Raw genomic sequence first — 22559 nt, forward strand, 5'->3', positions numbered from 1 at the left:
TGCAAGCTCACCCAGTGTTCTCACGTGTGCCTTGAGCAGGATAGTATCTCTCCCCACATACTTTAGGGCCATGCAATTATGATACATGGTAACTGTAAGAATACAAAGGTCACACAGACAGAGACAAACTGAAACCCCTATCCAGAAACCAGCTCTAGAACACAAGTACCTGCAGAGGTGTTAGATCCCTTGACTGGAGTTACAGGTGCTTGTAAGCTTTCTGGTGTAGGTGGTGAAACTCAGAACTTCCACTTAAGAGCTAAACTATCTGTCCATTTAATATTTTTGAAACATGTTAGCTATTTAAAATTCTACCCTACTTTTGGATCTACTCAGATGAGCAAAGATGGCCAGATACATCATTGATGTTCACAGACTGTCCCTGGAGCTGCATCTGGAAAGTTAATAGTTTAGATTCCCAGAATCTTCTCAAGTCTTCAAAAGGTTCCTATGTGAAATCAAAGATACTGCCATAGGAAAGAGCACAGGGTGCAGCTCACATGCAGTGTGGTAGGAACATGTGTAACATTATATATATATATATATATATACATGCACATACATATACATATATACATACTTAAATCCAAAATGCACTAAGATGAATGACTAGCTGGTACATTTAAGTGAGAATTTTGCTTAACAGTCACTTCCCAACTTTGTGATGATTGCTATATTTTGTCCAAAAGTTCATTAAAAAAAATTCTGTTCTTTTTGTTATCAAAACTGAGTTGAAAGCCAGAGAGATGGCTTAGCAGGTAAAAGTACTTGCCACCAGGCCTGATGACCTGAGTTCAGTCTCTAGGGTGCACAGGTGGGAGGAGAGAACCTGCTCCTGCAGGTTGCCCTCTGGCTTTCACATATGTGCATGCACACACCCATACAAGTTAGAGTAAAATCAAAGGGTAAACTGAGTTTAAACCTCTTTCAATAGAAATAAATAATGAAGTTTATAAGTCTCATCAGAAGGAAAGGTTGTTATGCACTGTCTTAAATAAGGGTAATATGAAGCCACATCTGACAGAGAATGCCTTTGTGGATTTATTGATTGCAGTAATCTTGATGACATTAACTGAAATATACTCAGAGATTTCCTGTGTTCACTTCAGGTAAGCTAACCCTTTGATGATAACTTTGTGTTCTCATCAGACTCATCCCTCATGGAAACCTAATATTAGGTATCTGTCCTAGAGAACACAGGTATTCTATAAAGTTCCATTTGGACCTGTAGCTGCAACCTCTTTCAGAAAGTTTTTGTTTAAGATAACATTAAGAGAACACAGTGGATTTGGGTCCAGTTGATTCCTTCCTAGTTATGAAGGAGGCCTTATGGAGAATACAGATAAAGTCCTGGGAGTTGATTGGAGAAAAGCTGGGCCCAACTCAAGGTAAAATTGATTGTCACCTTTAGATTAATAAAGGTTATGTTACAGGGAACCCTACCGAAAGCCACCTCTTTTAAAGGAATAATTCACTTCATGAGCTAAGTATCATTTAGTATTATTTAGTGTTTCTATGTTTACATTTAGATTTTTATTAGTGTGCTGCTATTGAACATCTTTCATGATTTAAAAGCTGTAAAATATTTTAATCTGTGATGCAGTTGTTTACAAAGCCAACCACTTAATTCTATATAATATGTAGCACTTGGAACCATCTGTTAGGAACATTTGAAGACTATAGAGTGCACATTGCGAAGATGTATACAGGCAAATGAGAAACAAAACATGAAATATTCAGGCCATGTTTGTGATGAAGAAAAAAAACCATATATTTTAAGTTTAAAAACATTGCAGTCTGAAATTTGAGAAAGGCTTTCCAGAATGAAACACTTTTCTAATTTCAGGCAAGTGTCAAACTGACATTTTAGGAGCTGGGGTGATGACTTTGTGGGTAAATGTTCTTGATGCACAGTTTGAAGACCTGAGTTCAAATCCCCAGTGCTGATGTAAGTGTGGCCATGTGCTGTGGAAGGTAGAGACAGAAGGACCCCCTGTCCTTCTCTGGACTCTTGCACATACATGGGAGAGTTTAACTACAGGTGAATGTACAAATGCCATTTATTTTAACTGATTTGAAATAAAAAATAATGGCATCAATATGAACTAGAATTATGCTTCTAAGAGTTTGTGCTTCAGTGAGAGGTTTCAAAATAGCTAACAGTCTCATGGGGATGACTTGAGAAGACTCTGCTGTGAAGCCAAGAGGACCCATGGTGAGGGGTGTCTTCCTGGGAGGCAAAGCACCATGTGTCCTTTGTGGTCTTTGCAAATGTTTATCTGGGCAAAACACTCATACAAAACAAAATAATCTAAAACATGTTAAAAGGAACCCAGGAAGGCAGTGCTGAGGGTGATTCTGTGACAGAAACTGCAGTCCTCCAGGAGCTCTGTGGTTTACTGGAGACCAAACTGGACCCTCGCATATTCCATCCTGGTATAAGTTTTATGTATATGTGGGTGTTCTACCTACATACCAAGACTCACTATGAGACTATGGGCCTCAAAAGTTACTTTTTCTCTGTTGCAGACAGACATAATGAGCTATGTCTTTGCTCTGAATTAAGAAAAGAGCAAAGTTAACACCATGGGTGAGTTCACAGAGTAACCTTGTGAAAAACTGATATCTTTCTTTCTCTTTCCCTCTTTCTCTCCTCCATCCTCCTTCTCCTTCCCCCTCCCCTCCTCTCTCTGTGTCCATCTGTGTATCCATATGCAAGGGAGTTGAGGCTGGACATTGACATCAGGAGTCTTCCCCAATTCCCTTCCACCTTATGTTTTGAGACAGGGTCTTTCAGAGAACCTGGAACTCACCAATTCAGCTATACTGGCTGGCTGGGCATGACTCAGAAATCTTCCTGTCTCTGCTGCCTTAAGGTTTAGATTGGCGAAGCACACAGCTTTTTGTCATGGCTATTGGGGATTGAACCCATGCTTGCCTGGCAAGCACATTACCAACTTAGTTATCTACCCTACCCTGAAAACTCAAGTTTTATAAGCCATGAGAAACACCTGGATTCACGCCTTGCAGCCAGGAGTAGTTCTAAGAAGACCTGCCCGCCCCCCCCCCCCACATGGGCTCATTTTCTCACCTTGATGAGCTGTAAGCTATCAGAATAACATCTACCAGGATGGTATATGCGAGGGTCCAGTTTGTTCTCTAGTAAACCACAGAGCTGGAGGACTACAGTTTCTGTCATAGAATCACCCTCAGCACTGCCTTCCTGGGTTCCTCTTTACATGTTTTACATTATTTTGTTTTATGTATATGAGTGTTTTGCCTATGTTCATGTATGTGTACCACAGAGGCCAACAGAAGGCATAGGATCTGGAACTGGAGTTATGCATGACTGTGAGTTGCCATGTAGGTACTGCGAACAGAATTCAGGTGCTCTGTAAGAGCAACAAGTACTCTTAACCCCAAGTCATCTCTGAAGTGCTTTTTTTTTTTTAAAGATTTATTATTATATGTAAGTACACTATAGCTAACCTCAAACACACTAGAAGAGGGCATCAAATCTCATTACAGATGGTTGTGAGCCACCATGTGGTTGCTGGGATTTGAACTCAGGACCAGAGCCATCTCTCCAGCCCCATCTGAAGTGCTTTTAATCTTGTGTTCTAGTGCTCAAACCCTATAATTAAACATAGTTGGTGTTTTGTTTTGTTTTGTTTTTTTACAGTGTCTACTACCTACTAGTCTCACAGTAGCACTGTGACCACTCATGGGTGTTACACAAAGAACATTTCCTTGTCAAAAACTATAGCAAGACCACAGTTTACAATATGTTTACCTGCTGCTGGCTGTTCCAGACCTTTCATTGTGCTAGGATATAATTCAAATTATCTTACCCTTCCCTCCAATTTTATATCAGTATTATCAAAGACCTTATAAGTGCTTATTGCTTCCTATCCAAGATGATTTGCAGTTTTTCCTTCTCTTGACTCCCCTAGATTGATCATTTTGTCATTGAATCAACCTCTCCCTAAAGCCTTCCTCCTTGTGGAGGTGTGTGATACATTGAATCAGAGTCACCTGAGTCTTCAGTCTAGTTTTATGTTTACATTTCCTGGTGACTGAATGGGCTTCGCCACCATGCTCAAAGGTCGCAAAGTTGCATCGGTAACTCAGTACTGGTACTCGGTACTCGGTAACTTGGCCCTGGTACTCGGTAAAGGCATGTTTGAGAAGAGAGAGGATTAAAGGGTGATAAAGGAAGGAGCCTGCATTCTAGTTGGATTTATATTTGAAATCAGGAGAAAAGTTTTGAGGGGTCCCTGATTGAAACAGGAAGAACATGGATGCACTCTTTTGAAGAGCCCTCACAGAAACACTAAATAGAAAAGTTTGGAATTACATCATGATACAAAGTAAGCTTGTCACTTTGGTGAGAATTCCAAACAACCTAGACTTTCTGATTGAAGTCTCTTATTTAATACACGTGCGTTTCCTTGACAATGTAGGAAGAATGTGCTCAGATAAAACTCAGTTTGATAGGGCAAATATATTGCACTGTTAGTGTTAATGATCAGTCAGCAGTTACTGTTGTGCCATGAAAGGTGGTGAGCTTTCATTTATCTCTTTTCTTCATGCATCAGTCTCTTCCAATGTCCATCTGTCCTTCCTTTCCCCATCTTTCCCTCCACTCAGCAGTATGTGTTGAGAAGTTGCTTTGTGCAAGGCACTTTTTGTAATACTTAACAGTGCAGAATGGAAGGATGGGGAGAGGAAATCGTGCCAGGACCATCTCTCCTCTCTGTGTGTGTTCATGTGCATGAGAGTGAATGCCCATGTGGAGCTCCCAAGACAACCTTGAGTGTCAATCTTTGCTTTCCACCTTATGTGAGAGGAAGTATAGCTATCTGCACCAGGTTAGCTGTCCTGTCAGTGTCTGGAGATTCACTTTTGTCTTCCATCCCATTCTAAGATGCTGGGATTACTACCGCATGGAGCTTCACATGGGTTATGGGAATCAGGACTCATGTCCCAATTCTTTCATGGCAGATACTTTACCCATTGAACCATCTCCCCAGGAGCGGTTTTTAATCTTGGAAGGACAACTCCATTTAAAATAACCAGGTCGTGTGTACTTACAGCAGCCCCAGTCTGGAAACTGAGTGTTCCATCATGAGAGGCCTACTCTCCATGAAGAGACTCCATGCTGTCTCTACAGTGAGTTCATGATAGGACATTCGTAGCATGATGAGCTCACTTGCAGATTTTCCATGGCTCTTAATTAGCTGTGTCTTTAATTTTTTAAGAGGTAAAGTTGAACCCTATAAGGTATTTCTAGGCAAGACTTAAAAGGCACCAAATCATGTAATTTCAGTGATGTTCACTGGCTTGTGATTTTTCTGTAAGACAGAGAACTCACTGTGTTTAGAATTGTACCATATCTTTCAGGGAAAAATAATGAATGAAAGGATAGTTTGTGTAAGAAAACATCAACATTTGTAACACGGGAGTTCTTTGGTTTGTACAAAACCAGCAAACAAACAAAAAACAACAACAAAACAAATACCCTGTGATTGAGTAAATTCAGTGATGTAATAAAAAGAGAAATTCTCTAAATTTGCTTCCAAAGTCAGGAACGCCAATGGCAAAGTTTCATAAACAGGAACTAACAAGGCTTTAGTCTACATATTTATTGAGAGTAAACCATTTATTGATCTTCCTGCTACAAGCCTACTTACCTTTGGGAAATGAAAAACTGACAGCAAATTAGTGGGAAAAGAAGCATTCGTAAAGAATCTTGAGGCCATTGAATGCCACTTGGAAAGCATATAAATTCAAATTCCCACCTCAGTCCCTGTACCAAGTTCTATAGAGATTCAAATTTTAAACAAAATATAAAACACTAAACAAAGAGTGTGATCTTCTATTTTGTCTCTTAATAGAACAGATAAGACCTATCAAGGCAAGAAATGGACATTTTAATAGAGAGCATGTACAGATATTCAACAATGTAATTTTTAAATGTTTTAAGCGTTAAAAGTAATATCAATGTCAGCAGGCAAATGACAGAACATGTGGAAGACTGTTAAACAAAAATGGATTTTTTTTTACATTAAAGTGTTTATACATATATTGAGACAAGCTATGATGGAGATATTCACAATACAATACTAAGAAGAAAAATTACAAATCACCTTAGGGACATTTGCTAATTAGCACAAGCAAAGAGTTCACCAGTTAGCTACAAGAATGCACATCCTTGTTGTGATAAAGGAACATAAACTTTTATTTGGAGGATAAATTGAAGAAAAATTTTCAGAGGACAATTTCACAATGTCTGTTAATATTTTTGTTTACCTTGTTTGGACATGTAACTTTATTGTAGTAAAGTTTCTCATATTAAAATTTCCTGAAATATTTATATAAAATGCACTTTAAAATAAATAGAGCAATAAATAATTAATATAATAATGAAATATCAGAAGAAAACTAGTCAAGTGCTATCCAATTAAATATTACAAAATAAATAGAAACCATGAGATTACTCAAATCTTTAGGATACCTTAATAAGGGAAAAGGCAGTGTATCTATGATGTATATTGTTGTGCAAGGATACACCAGCTATAACATTCCTAGAAGAATAGAAGACACTGGAAGAATTTATTTCTGAAAAAATGGCTTCCTTAATTTTCCCAACGCCCATTTGATTTGTTTCAAGGTTTTTATAAGCAGATACTAATTTACTTTCATTATTATTTTATTTTATTATTTTATTATTTAATATTTTAATTTATAAAATAAAATATTTTATATAAAATAATTGTTATTTTATTATTTAATTATTTTATTATTAAAATAATTATTGTATTATTATACTTAATTTATTTAAATTAAAATTTAAATAAAATAAATCTTTTGTCCAATTTCAAAGCAGTTTCACTATTACCTGACTATATATTTATTATATAACATATATTCATATTACATATGTAATATGGGATCGATAGTTTATAGCTTTAGAAGTATGTATGTTTTGTATAGACTCTATATTTGTAAAATAATATCTAGAAACAACTGTTCCACAGAAGTACGAGACTTATATGTAGCCAAGGATCTTGAGTATGGTAGGGTGTACTGGGTTGCCATACTAGTACATTGGAGATAAAGAACCTCACCTTTGAGGGCAGTCTGGGATACACAAGACCCTCATCTCAGAATAAACAAACAGGAAAAAGGACAGCAAAAGGAAGGGTGGGCTTCTCTGCAGCCATGTGGCATCCAGAGCTTGGTTCCTCTGGCCAAGGTATGGAATGTTCTGTTTCAGGTTCTTCCTCAAGATTTATGCTGATGCTCACTCCATGGGATGACCATGGACAGAGTACTGTTCCTCAGGGTTCTCAGACAATCACCCCATGGAGTCCAGGCCAGGAATGTTTTCTGCAGTCTTGTCTATTATGTTGGTAGCAGCACTCTAGAATTTGTTTCTTTACCAAATTGTTTTTCCTTGCCTTGAATCTGACCATCTAATTCAGTGACCAGTATGGGCCCGAGTGATTATTAACTATTTTAACTATCTGTTTGTAACCAAAATAATTTGTAAATTTAAACGAAGACATCACTGTAAATTGTAAAAACCAAACAAAAAGATTCATACACTCATAAAACCATGAAGCCCCAGGGTGCAGCTTCACTCTACAAAAACTGTTAACTCTTAGGCAATTTTTTTTAATCAATGATATATAATTGTAATCTAATCAAGAGAAAAATTTCAAATTACAACAAAACCAGACTGAGGTAGATTCCATCTTAAAGAACATCTGTGAGGGTAGGCAAACAATAAATATTCAGTAAAAGATTCTAAATTAAAATAGGCCACAAAGACATAAATAAATGCATTGCACAAATATCTTTGGACTTTGGATCCTCAGGGGTAATAGAGAGGTGGACACCTGAAAATTGAATATGAGCCTCTTAATAAATGAATGAAAATTTCCCAAGGTATGTTGATATTTATGAAATGCAATGGCCTCATTCTTAGAAACAGGATGTATTGGAGTACCAGTCATTGAAAACTGTCATGATTTGTGCAATTGATATTCAAAAGGGTCAAAACAAAGAGTGTAAGGCTAAACACAAAAGCAAAATCGCCTCCATTTGTAATCATGGTATAAGGAATTCATGAATATAGTGGGTGTTTTTGTTTTCCTTCTTCTGTAAGTTTAACATTTTCAAGAAATGAGAAAAGAGAAAATCTGATTTGATCTTCACAGAGTCATGAGTGGATGCTTATTGTGAACAAAACAACAATCTAAAGCAGTGGTTCTCAACCTGCCCATTGAACTCCCCTTCAGGAGTCAAATGCCCTGTTCACAGGGGTCACTTATCAGATATTTAGATTATGAAGCATAACAGTAGCAAAATTACAGTTATGAAGAAGTAATGAAGATAACTTTATGATTGTGGGTCACCACAATATGAGGAACTGTGTTAAAGGGTCTTAAAGGATAGCAACATTAGGAAGGTTGAGAGCCACTGATCTAAAAGAGGAGAAAGACTCCTTGGGCTGCATGCCAGTCCTTTCTACCACCCCACGTGGCTTGGCCTCTACCCCCATATTCTATCCATTCAACAGGCTCATCCTTTCAATGTTTCCTAGGCCTTGAGACCTCTGTCAGCACCTGCTGCTCCCTTCCTCCCAGTTTCCCTTTCTTCTCTTCATTTGCCAGAAATCCCACCCTGCCTCCCCCTGTGCTTTTTCACAAGTTCCTCTAGGGATTGCTTCCATCAGGGGTCCCAGGTGACTTGTTTTGCTCAACCTTTGCCCCTGGCCTATAGCTTTGACTCCCCGGGTGTCTCTGCTCTCAGCTTCAAGTCTTCCTCCCCCATCTAATTAAACCCAAGTGGAGACACACCTGGCCTTTTCCTTCCTTCTTGGGCCTCTGGGTCTCTTTTCCCAGGTTTCTTGTCAGTATCTCTGCCCTTGCCTGCCCTCTCTTTTCTAAGGGTGCCCGTGGATCTCCAGGTGTCCAGTCTTCAGCTGTCACTGGCGTGGGTGATGGCCTTTGAAGCAAGCAGGAAGGCCTGATCCTCCAGGCGCTGGTCTCTTCACAGATGCCCTGACAGGTAGGTGGATCTTCCTTGCCCCTCTCTGCTGATAGTATTGTCTTTCACAGCCTGAATACCAAGGAGGGGTGCTCTTGCCACCATACCTATTCCCACCCTTTGACTCTTTATAGTCTCACTTGAGAGTTAATGCCTGAATTAACTGTCATTCCTCCTTAACCAAACAGCACACAGACTGTAACAATGGAGGGTGTGATTTTTGTTCTCTGTTCAGTCAAGTAGAAAAAAACAAAACAAAACAAAACAAAAATTGGCTCTTGCCTGGCTTTCCCAGCTAGAAATCATGGCTTGCCCACTGACGTTGAACAGGAATCTAGTGACTCTAGTCCCAAATATATTAAGAAGAAATCTATCAGGCACAGGAAAATTGTTCCATCCATCTAATTTTGCTCTGTAACATGCTATAGTTATCTCTTGATGTTTGTAGGAAATCAATGCCTAGATTGTCCCAAAATATGCAGATGTTCATGTCCCAGATATCCAACATTGTAGCAATTTGCATACACAGTCTACAGACATTACCCGTTCAAATCACCTCAAATCCCTTGCCATATCAGCTGCAACTGCTGTGTATATGGTTGCTGTCCTACATTATGTAGAGAACAATGGTGAGAAAAAAATAAAACATCTAGATATGCAGTACAGATAAGGAAAATTTTAAATCCAACATTGGTTGAATTCATGATGCAAAAGTGGCATGGGAGGAACCGTGTGTTCAGCTGATTACAGAACATAGTCCCTCCTCCAGTCAACGAGTTTTCAAAGGGAAGGCCACTAAGGCATTCCCCACTAACCTCCTTGTCTTAGGGTTTGTATTCCTACACAAAATACCATGACCAAGAAACAAGTTGGGGAGGAAAGAGTTTATTCAGCTTATACCTCCACAAGACAGGAACTCACACAGAACTTGGAGGTAGGAGCTGACACAGAGGCTGTGGAAGGGTGCTGCTTGTTGGATGCCTTCCCTGGCTTACTCAACTTGCCTTCTTATAGAACCCTGGACTGATGGCCCTACCTACAATGGGCTGGGCCCTACCCACTTGATGCCTTACAGCGGGATCTCATGGAGGTATTTCCTCAAGGGAGGCTCGTTTCTCTGTGATAACTCCAACTTGTGTCAATTTGTCACACAAAACCAGCTAGCATACTCCTCTTTTAATCTTGCATGTTCTCTACACATTTCCAGAGTTTGAGAGGCAGAGAGAACTACATATATAAATTTGATTCAATTACTAAACTTTTTTGCATCTATTTCCTCGTTTGATAGAAAGGGTAAGTCAGTTGGACTCTCCCATAGCCTTGAAACATATTACAAAGTGAAGTGGTCTAGGATTTTATAGTGTTTACTTGCATTTTTTAAAAAAAGTATTTTTCAGGGTCTGGGGATGTAACTCACTTGGCAGTGTTTGCCTTGGATGAAAGAATCCCTGGGTTTAACACCTAGCATTGCATATACCCAATGTGGTGGTAAACACCAGCCCATGAGAGCAGAGACAAGAGCATTCTCAACTACTTAACAGGATAGAAGCCATCCCAGGATCATGATACCCTGCCTCAAAATAAAATAAATCAAAACCATCAATCGTAAAAACAGATTTTTCCATGTTTCCCAATTCTAGTTTCAGTTTTGAGCTGTGAAAACTGATCTGAACCCAAGACTTCACTGGTATCAAAAGAGTTGGGTGAAAAAGAGAGCAGCTGTCAGGGCAGGACTCCTGCCATGCAGCAGCACCCAGAGTTTTCCCCTTTTACCTCTCTAAGGAGCCTTGTGCAGATGCCCCAGGACACCCTGCTTGCTGTCCACCTTGTGCACTACAGAGGCACATTGGGCTTCATCACCTCTGGTAAGTGTTTGATGATGGTACCTTTGATGTAAATGTGGATCACCAAATCAAAGTGATGGTTTGTTTAATGTTTGTCACACATCCGGGTGATTCTGAAGCCAACACAGAAGAGGAGGCACATTACAACAGGGATTTCTCTCTCTAGCCAATTAAGGTCATTCAAGAAGTTTCCCAATTTAAATAGTTGCCCAAGTAGAAAATGAGTCTCCCTAGCAACCATTTACTAAGAAGGCATATCAGATCATTGTGAAAAGACCAAAAAATGCATACATATAAAGTATGAGCCAGCAATTACTTGGACATTGACAGTTTGCACAGAAGGCACACTTGAGACCTGGTGCCAAGCTGCGTGATGAATACCAATGTTAGTTTGGTATTTACCCTCAGTTTTTCCTCTGATTACCACACCAAGAGTAAATTTGTGAAGTCTAACTCCAGTAAGGCACAAATAGTAAGACATGATTCTGAAACCATATCCTTCTCCTCTTTGGCAGTGTATTTCCATAGAAAGCCATCAGTTTCCTTTCTGTTTTCCAGAAGAGAAAGCTCTGGGGATAGTCCAGCTCTGCCCAGCCTCAATGGGTGTGGTTCATTGGATTGGCAGGCTGGGACCTTAACTCTGAAGCACTTGGTCCTCCTTGAGGGAGGTGTTTCTGCATTCTGCATTCTGAGAGATGCCTTAGCAACACCCCTGAGTGCAAAGGCTTGCGTGAGGGCTTTACTAGTAGACTAGAACTGTGGATGACTGTGGATGACTGTGGAGACTAGTTCATTTCCATGTAATTTAGGGTGAAGGATGGAGAAGCCCACTTCCAGTGCATGAGGCATGAATGCCCACTAATTTGGCTTTACCTTTAATAAAGTAGTTTTGCTTCCAAACAGTTTATTCTGCCAGAATGGGAAGAATGGGATATTATTCAATATGGCTGCAAAATTTTCATAATAATTAGCAATCAATATTGGTCCCCAGGAAGCCCTATTTATTCCATTCAGTGGAAAGGAGACCATCTGTGGAGAAGGTATCACTAGGTCTCTGTCCTGGGAACATGGAATGTAGGCATCTGCAATTAATATTATTAATTTTAATTGTGCACAGGATCCTTTGATGTCTGCAGTGCTATTATTCTGCCTAACAAATAAATAAATAGCGCTACCTCTCTGGTATAAGTTTAGGGAAAGCTATTTTAGCCCACTTTCTATTATCGTCAGGCAGTGGGCTTTACCAGCTCACACAGAACAAATTTGATTGTGTTTATATTTAAGCTTTCTTAACAAGGGAAAACAGGAGGATTAGGTTCAATAAAAACAGGAGAAGCATTCTGAATGTGTTTAAACAAGTTTTCCCCACCGACAAAAAAAAAAAAAAAAAAAAAAAAAAAAAAAGACCTATAGCATATCATTCTCAACTACACTGGCAGGGGAAAAAAAAAGCCAAAGGTTCCCCTGAAGAATTTGGACCATGCTCAAGGCAAGTCACAGCTGGATCCTATTATAGAAACCAATCTTTTCTCGCCAATGACTGTTTACATCCATGAAGCTTTTCAGTAAATTCATTCAATCAAAAGCAGTTTTCGGTGCTTGGCAAATATTAGATTACACATAATATACTTGTAATGTTAGCAGAAAAAAGAGGATGACACCCACCCAGGCCACTCTTCAGAGCAGCTGCTGTGTCCTCCCCGCCCGAGGCATGTCTCTGTAGATTGATGGGACTTACTTTAGTGCACTAATGCTGACACATTTACTTATCATTCATGATAATCACTTCTGCTGCTTCAGGGAGAAATTTTTCTAAGTACCTAAGTATTGGAGGATTAATTATTGTGTGCTGAAAAGGAAGAAAGAACTTTTGGGGCGCTATAGCAATGTTTGTCAAGACTCTGGTCCAGATAATCTTCTTTATTCTGTTGTTAAATTAGAGTAACTTATCTGTGTCTTCATTGTTCTTTGTCTCAAACTGGAGCAGTGGCATTTTCTTTAAAAAAAAAAACTGTTGGTTTGAGAGCAAATGTTGGTGGGCAAACTGCTTGAGTTCATATCCTAACACCCGTGTAGAAAGCTATGCATGGCTTTGAGTATCCCTAACCTCAGCATTGAGGAGAGAGAGGAAGATCCTCTCTGGAACTCAATAGCTAGTAGGCCCAGCCAAAATGGCAAGTTGCAGGTTCAGTGAAGAGAAGCTATCTCAAAAAATAAGGTGCAGAAGGATTAAGGAAGACATACCAAAGGTAGCCTGTGACACTCACAGTAACTGTCCCCCCACATGAGAACATGCGTATGCTTAAACCACATGCACACATGCGCATGGGTGTGTAAGCATGTACATGCACACACACATACACACACATGACAGAGATATACAGAGAAAGAGAGAGAGGTCATTTGAAAAATTTCACTCTATGACCTATGCTTTACATTTCTCTTCATGTAGCTTTCATTTCTATACTTGACAAAACACCCTGCTGAAATGTATGTCTTCCTATCCCCTATCAGGAAATGTAGTCTAATGATTAGAACAGTGACTTGAATCTATAAAGGACTACACCTCGCCAGTCTATAGGTGGAAGTCATAAGAATCAGTGGCTTGATCTCCACCAAACACCACTGGGAAGGAGCAGATGTTGGCTCTGCCTTTTGTTGTAATGAGTCTTTTATGCAGTGAGGAGATACTCCAAGTGCTTTGCAGATCTGAGGATAAGCATGACACAATCTTAAAATCTGAGGTTTTCAAGAAAAGCAATTGTGATATTCAAGGAGGTACTAGGTTAGATTTGTAGAGTAACAGTCAAGTGATGTCCAGTGTTGGTGGAATGTAGGAGTCTAGGGACCTTCTTCAGTACTAGAGAGCAGGGGGTGAGGGGCACAATGTATACTCTGTGTATATACTATGTATACACAGTGATGAATCTAGTGAGAATGTCTTAGAGGTTGGCAACCATATCTTTCAATATGAATACATGGGGATTCTCAGACAGTATCCAGGACTGCTACAGCAGGGTTCACTGGTGAAACAGAGAATGCATGTACCATAAATGCTTTGTCCCATCTGATGATCACGGGGTAGATACACATACAGTAAAATGGACTTATGTGAAAACACGAGCACAGCCTTTCCCAGCATGGAACAGGATAACATCTATGCAATAGCACTGTGTATATAAATGAGCTGTGATACTGAATAAAATTCTGCATTTTCCTAGAACACAAACACTCTGAAAGATCAGCCAGGCAAACCTCAGTGGTTGCACAGGATGGGAGTAAGCACGAGTGGACAGAAATGAGGATACTAGGGAATGGATATACATATGATATCAGAATATGAGGAAGAGCCATGACTGAAACAATAACAGTATGCCAAGAGCCAGACAGAGCAAATTCAAAATCTCTATTTCAGATGTGGCTACTTCCTCCAACATTTTCTCTCTCTCCTCTCTCCTCTCTCCTCTTTCTCCTCTCCTCTCCTCTCTCCTCTCTCTCCCTCTCCTCTCTCCTCTCTCTCCCTCTCCCCATCCCCCACTCTTCTCTCTCTCCCTCTCCCCCTCCCTCCCCTCCCCTCTCCCTTCCTTCCTCTTCCTTTCTTCCCCATCTCCCTCCTTCCCTTCCTCTCTCTCTACACAGTGTGTGTGTGTGTGTGTGTGTGTGTGTCTGTATGTCATACAATGGTGGTCAGAGAGCCATTTCTGGAAAGCAGTCTTCACCTTCTACCCTGTGGTTCCTGCGGAAGCAAGGCTAGGCAGCAAGTGTCTCTACCTGCTAAGCCATCGCACTGACCCATTTTTCCTCTTTACTGGTGCATTATGTACACTGGTACCAGGAGAAATTGATGCCATTGGCTCCATGCTAATCTTCCTGCTGTAAGTCCTGAAAACACATTCATCTCTCAGAACTTTCTCACTGGCATCCTAACAGTTGCATCTGTGGGATATCAGTTAAACTTTTAGTCTCCCATTTTATTTTCTTACTGTCCTTGGACTTTCCAAAGCACCTCTGTTCTGACTCAGCATTTGAAGCTTTTTTTTTTTTTTTTTTTTTTTTTGGAATGCCTCCACTAGATCTCTCTGACTAATTTTTGCTGACATCAGTATTCTCTCTGCTCTGAACTACTGATCTAGCTTCCCTCGCGGGGACATCCAAGAATCTCTTTTATTCTCCTATTTTCTCTTTCCACTGGTTATTTCACTGGAAAAGCTGTCAGAGAATAGTTAACATTGCTCAACACCTAGTCTCCTCAATGTACCACCTGCTGAATTCAGCTACATTAAGGTCTAATTGTATCTAAATGGATTATGATTATATAGTAACTGCTTTGTTCTTGTAACATGTCTTCAATCAGGTGAAAACACACCACATTACCTAGCAACAAGTTGGGACAAGAGAAAGGATGACATCTCTTCAGCTAAAATCATACTATTTATTCACTCAATATTTATTGAACTCCTAGTACATACTAGGTGTGTACTGAGCTCTAATTGTATGCTAATTATTGAATGTAAGTTGATGAATAAAATATACCTAGACCATGTATTTGAAAAGTTTGAAATCCATGATGACAAAGACAGTAGACAGTAAACACAACCATATGTATATGTAGAGTGATGTGGTTGAAAATAGCCCAGAAAAGCAACTTGGGAAAGGACAGTAGGATTGCCAGATTAAGCCAGTGAAAACACTTCGGCTCTGTTAAATGGGAACTACAGATGAGCAATACATGTTTTTCATATAAACATGGCCCATGCACATTCTGGTATGTGGATATATATAAAATGTATTCATTGTTTTTCTGAAATTAACATGTAACTGAGTCATTTATATAGCTATCTAATAGTTCAGGACAGGTTTCTTTGGAAGGTAACATTTAAACTAAAGAAGGAGGAATGACCCACAAGGACAGTACTGAGTGGTAAAGAAGGCCAGGGAGAAGGGCTGTGATTGGTTTGTAGGATCAGGCAGAGAGAATAGAATATTCAAGGTTCTTTAAATCATGAAAAGAGGAGAGTAGTTATTTGACTTATAGATTCTCATTGACTGAGGATAGAATTCAGTCCTAAAACACCTCTAGTACCTTGAAAATATGCCTTATCAACAGAGAATAGATCAAAAATTAGTACATATATACAATGGAACATTATTTAGTTATTCTAAAGAAAAGAGCTATCAAGCAAGGAAGATTCAGGGAATCTTGAGTGCTGATTATCAGCAGAAGCCAGTCTGCAAAGGCTAGTAATGTATGACTCCACTCCTCCACATTCAGAAAGAAGCAAACTATAGAATCAGTAAAACAACAACAATAACAATAAGAACAAAACAAAAGTAGTTGCCACAGGATTGAAAAATAAGGAGAAGAGAGGGTTGTGGGGCACAAGGGGAATTCAGGATAGTGAAACTCTTCTATATGACATCTAATGTTAGGTTACATATTCAACACTTGTCAAAACCCATAGACATGCAGACCTGAGAGAAGGGTCCCTAATGTAGTCTTGTCTTCAGTAAATGACATGTTGTTATAGATTCTAGTTAAAAGAAATGTGCCACACTCAAGATGTCAACAGTTAGAGGCAGCTCAGGGAAGGACAGAGAAAGAATGACTCTGGGAACCCTATTTATTAGTGTGTGTGTATGTGTGTGTGTGTGTGTGTGTGTGAGAGAGAGAGAGAGAGAGAGAGAGAGAGAGAGAGAGAGAGAAAGAGAGAGAGAGAGAGAGAGAGAGAGAGAGAGAGAGAGAGAGAGAAAACACATGGTAGTCAGAAGACAACTTTAGGAATCAGTTATGTCTTCCACCTTTATATGGCTTCAGGGATAGAAGTAGGCCTGTCAGGCTTACTCAGTTGACAAGCATCTTTAGAAGCTGAACCATCTCACAAGTCCCAGACTCTACAGCAAAACATTCCTTCATGTATCTGTTTGAGCAAAATGTCCTTTCACTTGTGCCCACTTCAGAAAAACACCCCTTTACCATCCAGCACAACTGACTTTCCAAAGAACCCTTAAGTTTCCATTTCATTTGTATGTTTGTGTTATCATAAAATAAAATAAAAAAGATACATTAAACCATTGTAAATTGGTAGGGTATCTATATATTGCAAAACATTTGAAGCATAGTAAGAAGGAAAGCATATCATAGAAGCCAGATGTCCTGGATCACACCTGTAATCTCAATACTTGGGAGACTGAGGCAGGAAAATCACTGTGAGTTAAGGCCAATCTGAACCACATAGTAATACTTAGCCTGAAGATTCAAAACAAAGAGGAATGGAGTCAGATCAAATTTTAATGCTAAAAAAAAAAGCATGATTCTAGTCATACTGTGGAATAGAGAGTGGGAAGTGGGAAGAGACAAGATGTGGGCTGTAGGGAGGGATGGCAGCTATTAGCATGAGATACAGGTGGTGTCTGTAATTGAGATGGACTTAACAGATAGGAGTGTTACTTGCATCTCTTCACTTGCATCTTACAGATGGAAAACCATAAGGGAGAAAGACCAACACCCAGGGTGGCTTGTATTTTAATGGAATCACAGCTGGTGAGAAGAGCCATTCCTGACATGATGAAGGAAAGAGGAACAGAAAGGCAATTGAGGAGCACAGTCATCAAGAGTTCCGAATCAGAAGTGACTCTCAACATCTCATTTCCTCCCTTATTGTGGCATTATTCTATTACTTACTAGTAACCCACATTTGGGGGGAGGGGTTTTTTGGGATTTCAGAGAAGCATGAGGCCACCACAAACACTGGGACAGGCAGAGTGCTTTACCTTGATGCTGTGTAACTAACCCACGCCTGATGCAGCTGTTAGCTTTGAGCCCAATGAGGATTGTCTTCCCATCTTGCTTCCATTTCAATGATTTGTGCTGACTGAGGATTGACATTTGGTCTTGAAACCAGTTCAAGGTTGCATATTTTCTTAGATCAACCTATGTCAAGTCTTCTATATGCCAACACATACTAGACTTCCAAATAAGATGTATTTGATGTATTTGTTTAGGGACATGAGGATAACCAGGGAACTTTTGCCATGGTGTTATGAACTCCTGAGGTTATGGGCAACAAACAGATTGTACATGAGGGACTCCCTGTTGACCTAGATGCCTGACCAAAAGTCCAAAATGCAGCCTTTCCTCAAGTTTAGTGCCCAATGTTATGAGATTTCATATCAAGAGACCAGGGTTCAAAGCCAGGACTATTCACTGACTCCTTTTGTGTTTCCAAATGATCTACTGGGCTCTCCAAGCTCATTTCCTCCCCCATTGTGGCATTATTCCATGGTACTTATTAGTAGCCCACATTTGGGGGGAGGGATTTTTTGGGATTTCAGAGAAGCTGATTCTGACTGCCAACCCTAGACAGAACTGTGATTTAGAGAAACTTCAACACTTTCCACCCATCTCTATTCTTACTGTAAGTTTCCATCCTGAGGTAACCATGTGAGCCAAACTAGTTCAATGAGTTAACCTTAAGTCTTTGCTTTGTATTCTGAGATAAAACATTCTTTTTCCTTCTAGACAACTGGTGGAGGTAGCCATTTTGCTATTCTGAGGGAAGCCATTTGTTCTCATGAAGACAGCCAGGTTGAAGGAAATTATCACACTCAGGAGAACAGAGGTGACGATTTTGGAATAAGCATAGCTCACTCTTAGAGAACACCATAAAGCCTTGGAGGAAACTGTGTTCGAGGTTGACTTTGAACTATTTCAGTCATGAGAACAATAAATCCCTTTATTATTTAAACACTTTAAGTCAGTTTTATTTTTTTTCTTCTGTTATCTAGCTTCTTCTGAATTTAAAGGTCAACTATTTCAACTCCTGAGGGAAAATTCATCTCATCCTGGATAGCCTCATAAACTCTACAGCAAATTCATAAGTGATATCAGAGAGTGGAGGACATACAGTAGTAAGCTTTTGTCAGTGTTCACCACTACTGCATAAGGGATGTATCTAATAGGCAGGAGAAATGGAAATTAAATTGGAATACTAGAATGTTAGTGAACAAGTCTAAGATCAGAGCCATGGGGTTATTTATATGAGTTGTCTGTTCAATAGCATTTAGATAAGTTTTTCTAATGTTCTTTTGATGTGTATGTGTGGGTGTGGGTGTGGGTGCTCATGGAGGCCAAAAGAGGGCTGTGGATCCCTTAGAGCTAGAGTTATAGGCAGTTGTGGAACACACAATGTTAGTGCTTGGAATTCTGGTCCTCTAAAAGATCTGCATGGACTCTTAACCACTTAGCCTTCTCATTTAGGTATCTTTAAGCTTTTAGGTTTTGTTCCTGAATCCAAATAGGATACTAAGTATATGTGAAGTCCTTAAACTGGAGAGCTCTGACCAGGGGAGATGCACGTTGTGTCTGACAGGATCAGTAAGATTTTGCTTCAAAAATAACTATCTTCTAAATCTCAATTGCTTGAAATAAAGTCTTAATTTCTCATGCTGCATATGCACTGCAGCTTGGCTTGGAAGCTCTTCTCTGAGGCATCTCTAGTGCCCTAGGGAGTAGAGGTGTTACTCTTTAGAATCTTGTTGGTATTAAGAAAGAAATCTCTGAGGAGGACCTAGTTAAATCCTCTGCTGAGAAATAGCAAATTATCTCTGACCACAAATTACTGACTAGTACTAATAAAACATCTCTATACCAAAGGAAGAGGATTGGGAAATGCAACTTTACTGCTTACTTGCCTGAAAGGAGAAGGCTAGAAACATTTGGTGAAGACCTGAAGACTTTTACCTTGGGCTTCGACCCAACTGTTTGACCTTCTCAAGATTGTTTTGAATGATTCATAATTCATGAACATCAATAGATTCAGTTAGGTTACAGATCAATAATAAAGACCTTGGAGGCCTTGTTAGATGGCATTCATATCTCTGTTCTGACTCATTACACATATAATAATCTTCCAAATTCTTGAAGCATAAGAGTATGATTGATTACATCATCTGGCCCTTTGCCTGTCTAGAATTGTGCTATCAAATTTTTTTATCACCATCCCTCTTTCTTTTAAACAGAAAAAAAAATTCTCTGAAGTACAAGTATGTTAGGTTGAACAATTGTCTTTGAATGATTTTGCACACATTCCAAAAAGAGGAACTGTAAAAGATTGCATGTTCTCACATAAAATTACTGGTGACTGAGCATGATAAACAGTCTCTGATGTCATGTTTATGGAAGTTATATATAATCACTCTGTACTTTATGTTTTGCGATAGGCTCTCCTACTGAATCTGGAGTATTTGGGTAATGAGTACCAGAGACTGGCCAGTCCCCACCTCCCCAGTGCTTCAATCACAAGGTCTCACTAGTATGCCTGACTCTTTTTTGGATGTAGAGGATCTGAATTCAGGTCCCCGTGTTTACTGACTGAGGCATCTCCATAAGCCCTCTTTTTCTACATTTTTTTTATTCAATATATTCTTTATTTACATTTCAAATGATTTCCCCTTTTCTGGCTCCCCACTCCCCGAAAGTCCCATAAGCCCTCTTCCCTCCCCCTGTTCCGCCATCTACCCCTTCCCATTTCCCTGTTCTGGTATTCCCCTATACTGCTGCACTGAGTCTTTCCAGAACAAGGGGCCACTCCTCCATTCTTCTTGGACATCATTTAATATGTGGATTATGTCTTGGGTATTCAAAGTTTATAGGCTAATATCCACTTATCAGTGAGTGCATACCATGATTGATCTTTTGAGACTAGATTACCTCACTTAGTATGATACTCTCCAGCTCTATCCATTCGTCTAAGAATTTCATGAATTCATTGTTTCTAATGGCTAAATAGTACTCCATTGTGTAAATATACCACATTTTTTGTATCCATTCCTCCGTTGAGGGACACCTGGGTTCTTTCCAGCTTCTGGCTACTACAAATAGGACTGCTATGAACATAGTGGAGCATGTGTCCTTATTGCATGCCGGGGAATCCTCTGGGTATATGCCCAGGAGTGGTATAGCAGGGTCCTCTGGAAGTGTCATGCCCAGATTTCTGTGGAACCAACAGACTGATTTCCAAAGTGGTTGCACCATCTTGCAATCCCACCAGCAGTGGAGGAGTGTTCCTCTTTCTCCACATCCTTGCCAACACCTGCTATCTCCTGAGTTTTTAACCTTAGCCATTCTGACTGATGTGAGGTGAAATCTTAGGGTTGTTTTGATTTGCATTTCCCTAATGATTAATGATGTTGAACATTTTTTAAGGTGCTTCTCAGCCATCCAAAGTTCTTGATGTGAAAATTCTTTGTTTAGCTCTGTACCCCACTTTTTAATGGGGTTATTTGGTTCTCTGGGTTCTACCTTATTGAGTTCTTTGTATATATTAGATATTAGCCCTCTGTCTGATTTAGGGTTGGTGAAGATCTTTTCCCAATCTGTTGGTTGACGTTTTGTCCTTCTGACAGTGTTCTTTGCCTTACAGAAACTGTGTAGTTTTATGAGGTCCTATTTGTCAATTCTTGATCTTAGAGCATAAGCTATTGGTGTTCTGTTCAGGAACTTTTCCCCTGTGCCCATGTCCTCAAGGGTCTTCCCCAGTTTCTTTTCTATTTGTTTCAATGTGTCAGGGTTTATGTGGAGGTCCTTGATCGACTTGGAGTTGAGCTTAGTACAAGGAGATAAGAATGGATCGATTCGCATTCTTCTGCATGCTGACCTCCAATTGAACCAGCACCATTTGTTGAAAAGGCTATCTTTTTTACACTAGATTCTTTCAGCTCCTTTGTCGAAGATCAAGTGACCATAGGTGTGTGGGATAATTTCTGGGTCTTCAATCCTATTCCATTGATCCACTTGCCTGACATTGTACCAATACCATGCAGTTTTTATCACTATTGCTCTGTAGTAATGTTTGAGGTCTGGGATACTGATTCCCCCAGGATTTCTTTTACTGTTGAGAGTAGTTTTAGCTATCCTGGGTTTTTTGTTATTCCAGATGAATTTAAGAATTGCTCTTTCTAGCTCTATGAAGAACTGAGTTGGGATTTTGATGGGGATTGCATTGAATCTGTATATTTATTGCTTTTGTCAAGATGGCCATTTTAACTATATTAATCCTGCCAATCCACGAGCATGGAAGATTTTTCCATTTTCTGTCTTCTTCAATTTCCTTCTTCAGAGATCTCAAATTCTTGTCATATAAGTCTTTCACTGGTTTGGTTAGAATCACCCCGAGATACTTGATGCTGTTTGTGGCTATTGTGAAGGGTGTCATTTCCTTAATTTCTTCCTCAGTCTGCTTATCCTTTGAGTATAGAAAGGCTACTGATTTGCTTGAGTTGATTTTGTAACCAGCCACTTTGCTGAAGTTGTTTATCAGCTGTAGGAGTTCTCTGATAGAGTTTTTTGGGTCACTTAAGTATACTATCATATCATCTGCAAATAGTGATAGTTTGATTTTTTTCCTTTCCAATTTGTGTCCCTTTGACCTCCTTATGTTGTCTAATTGCTCTAGCTAGACTTCAAGAACTATATTGAAAAGATATGGAGAGAGGGGGCAGCCTTGTCTAGTCCCTGATTTTAGTGAGATTGCTTCAAGTTTCTCTCCATTTAGTTTGATGTTGGCTACCAGTTTGCTGTATATTGCTTTTACTATGTTTAGATATGGGCCTTGAATTCCTGTCCTTTCCAAGACTTTAAGCATGAAAGGATGTTGAATT

This window comes from Apodemus sylvaticus, chromosome 1, assembly GCF_947179515.1.
Source record: "Apodemus sylvaticus chromosome 1, mApoSyl1.1, whole genome shotgun sequence".
NCBI lineage: Eukaryota > Metazoa > Chordata > Mammalia > Rodentia > Muridae > Apodemus > Apodemus sylvaticus.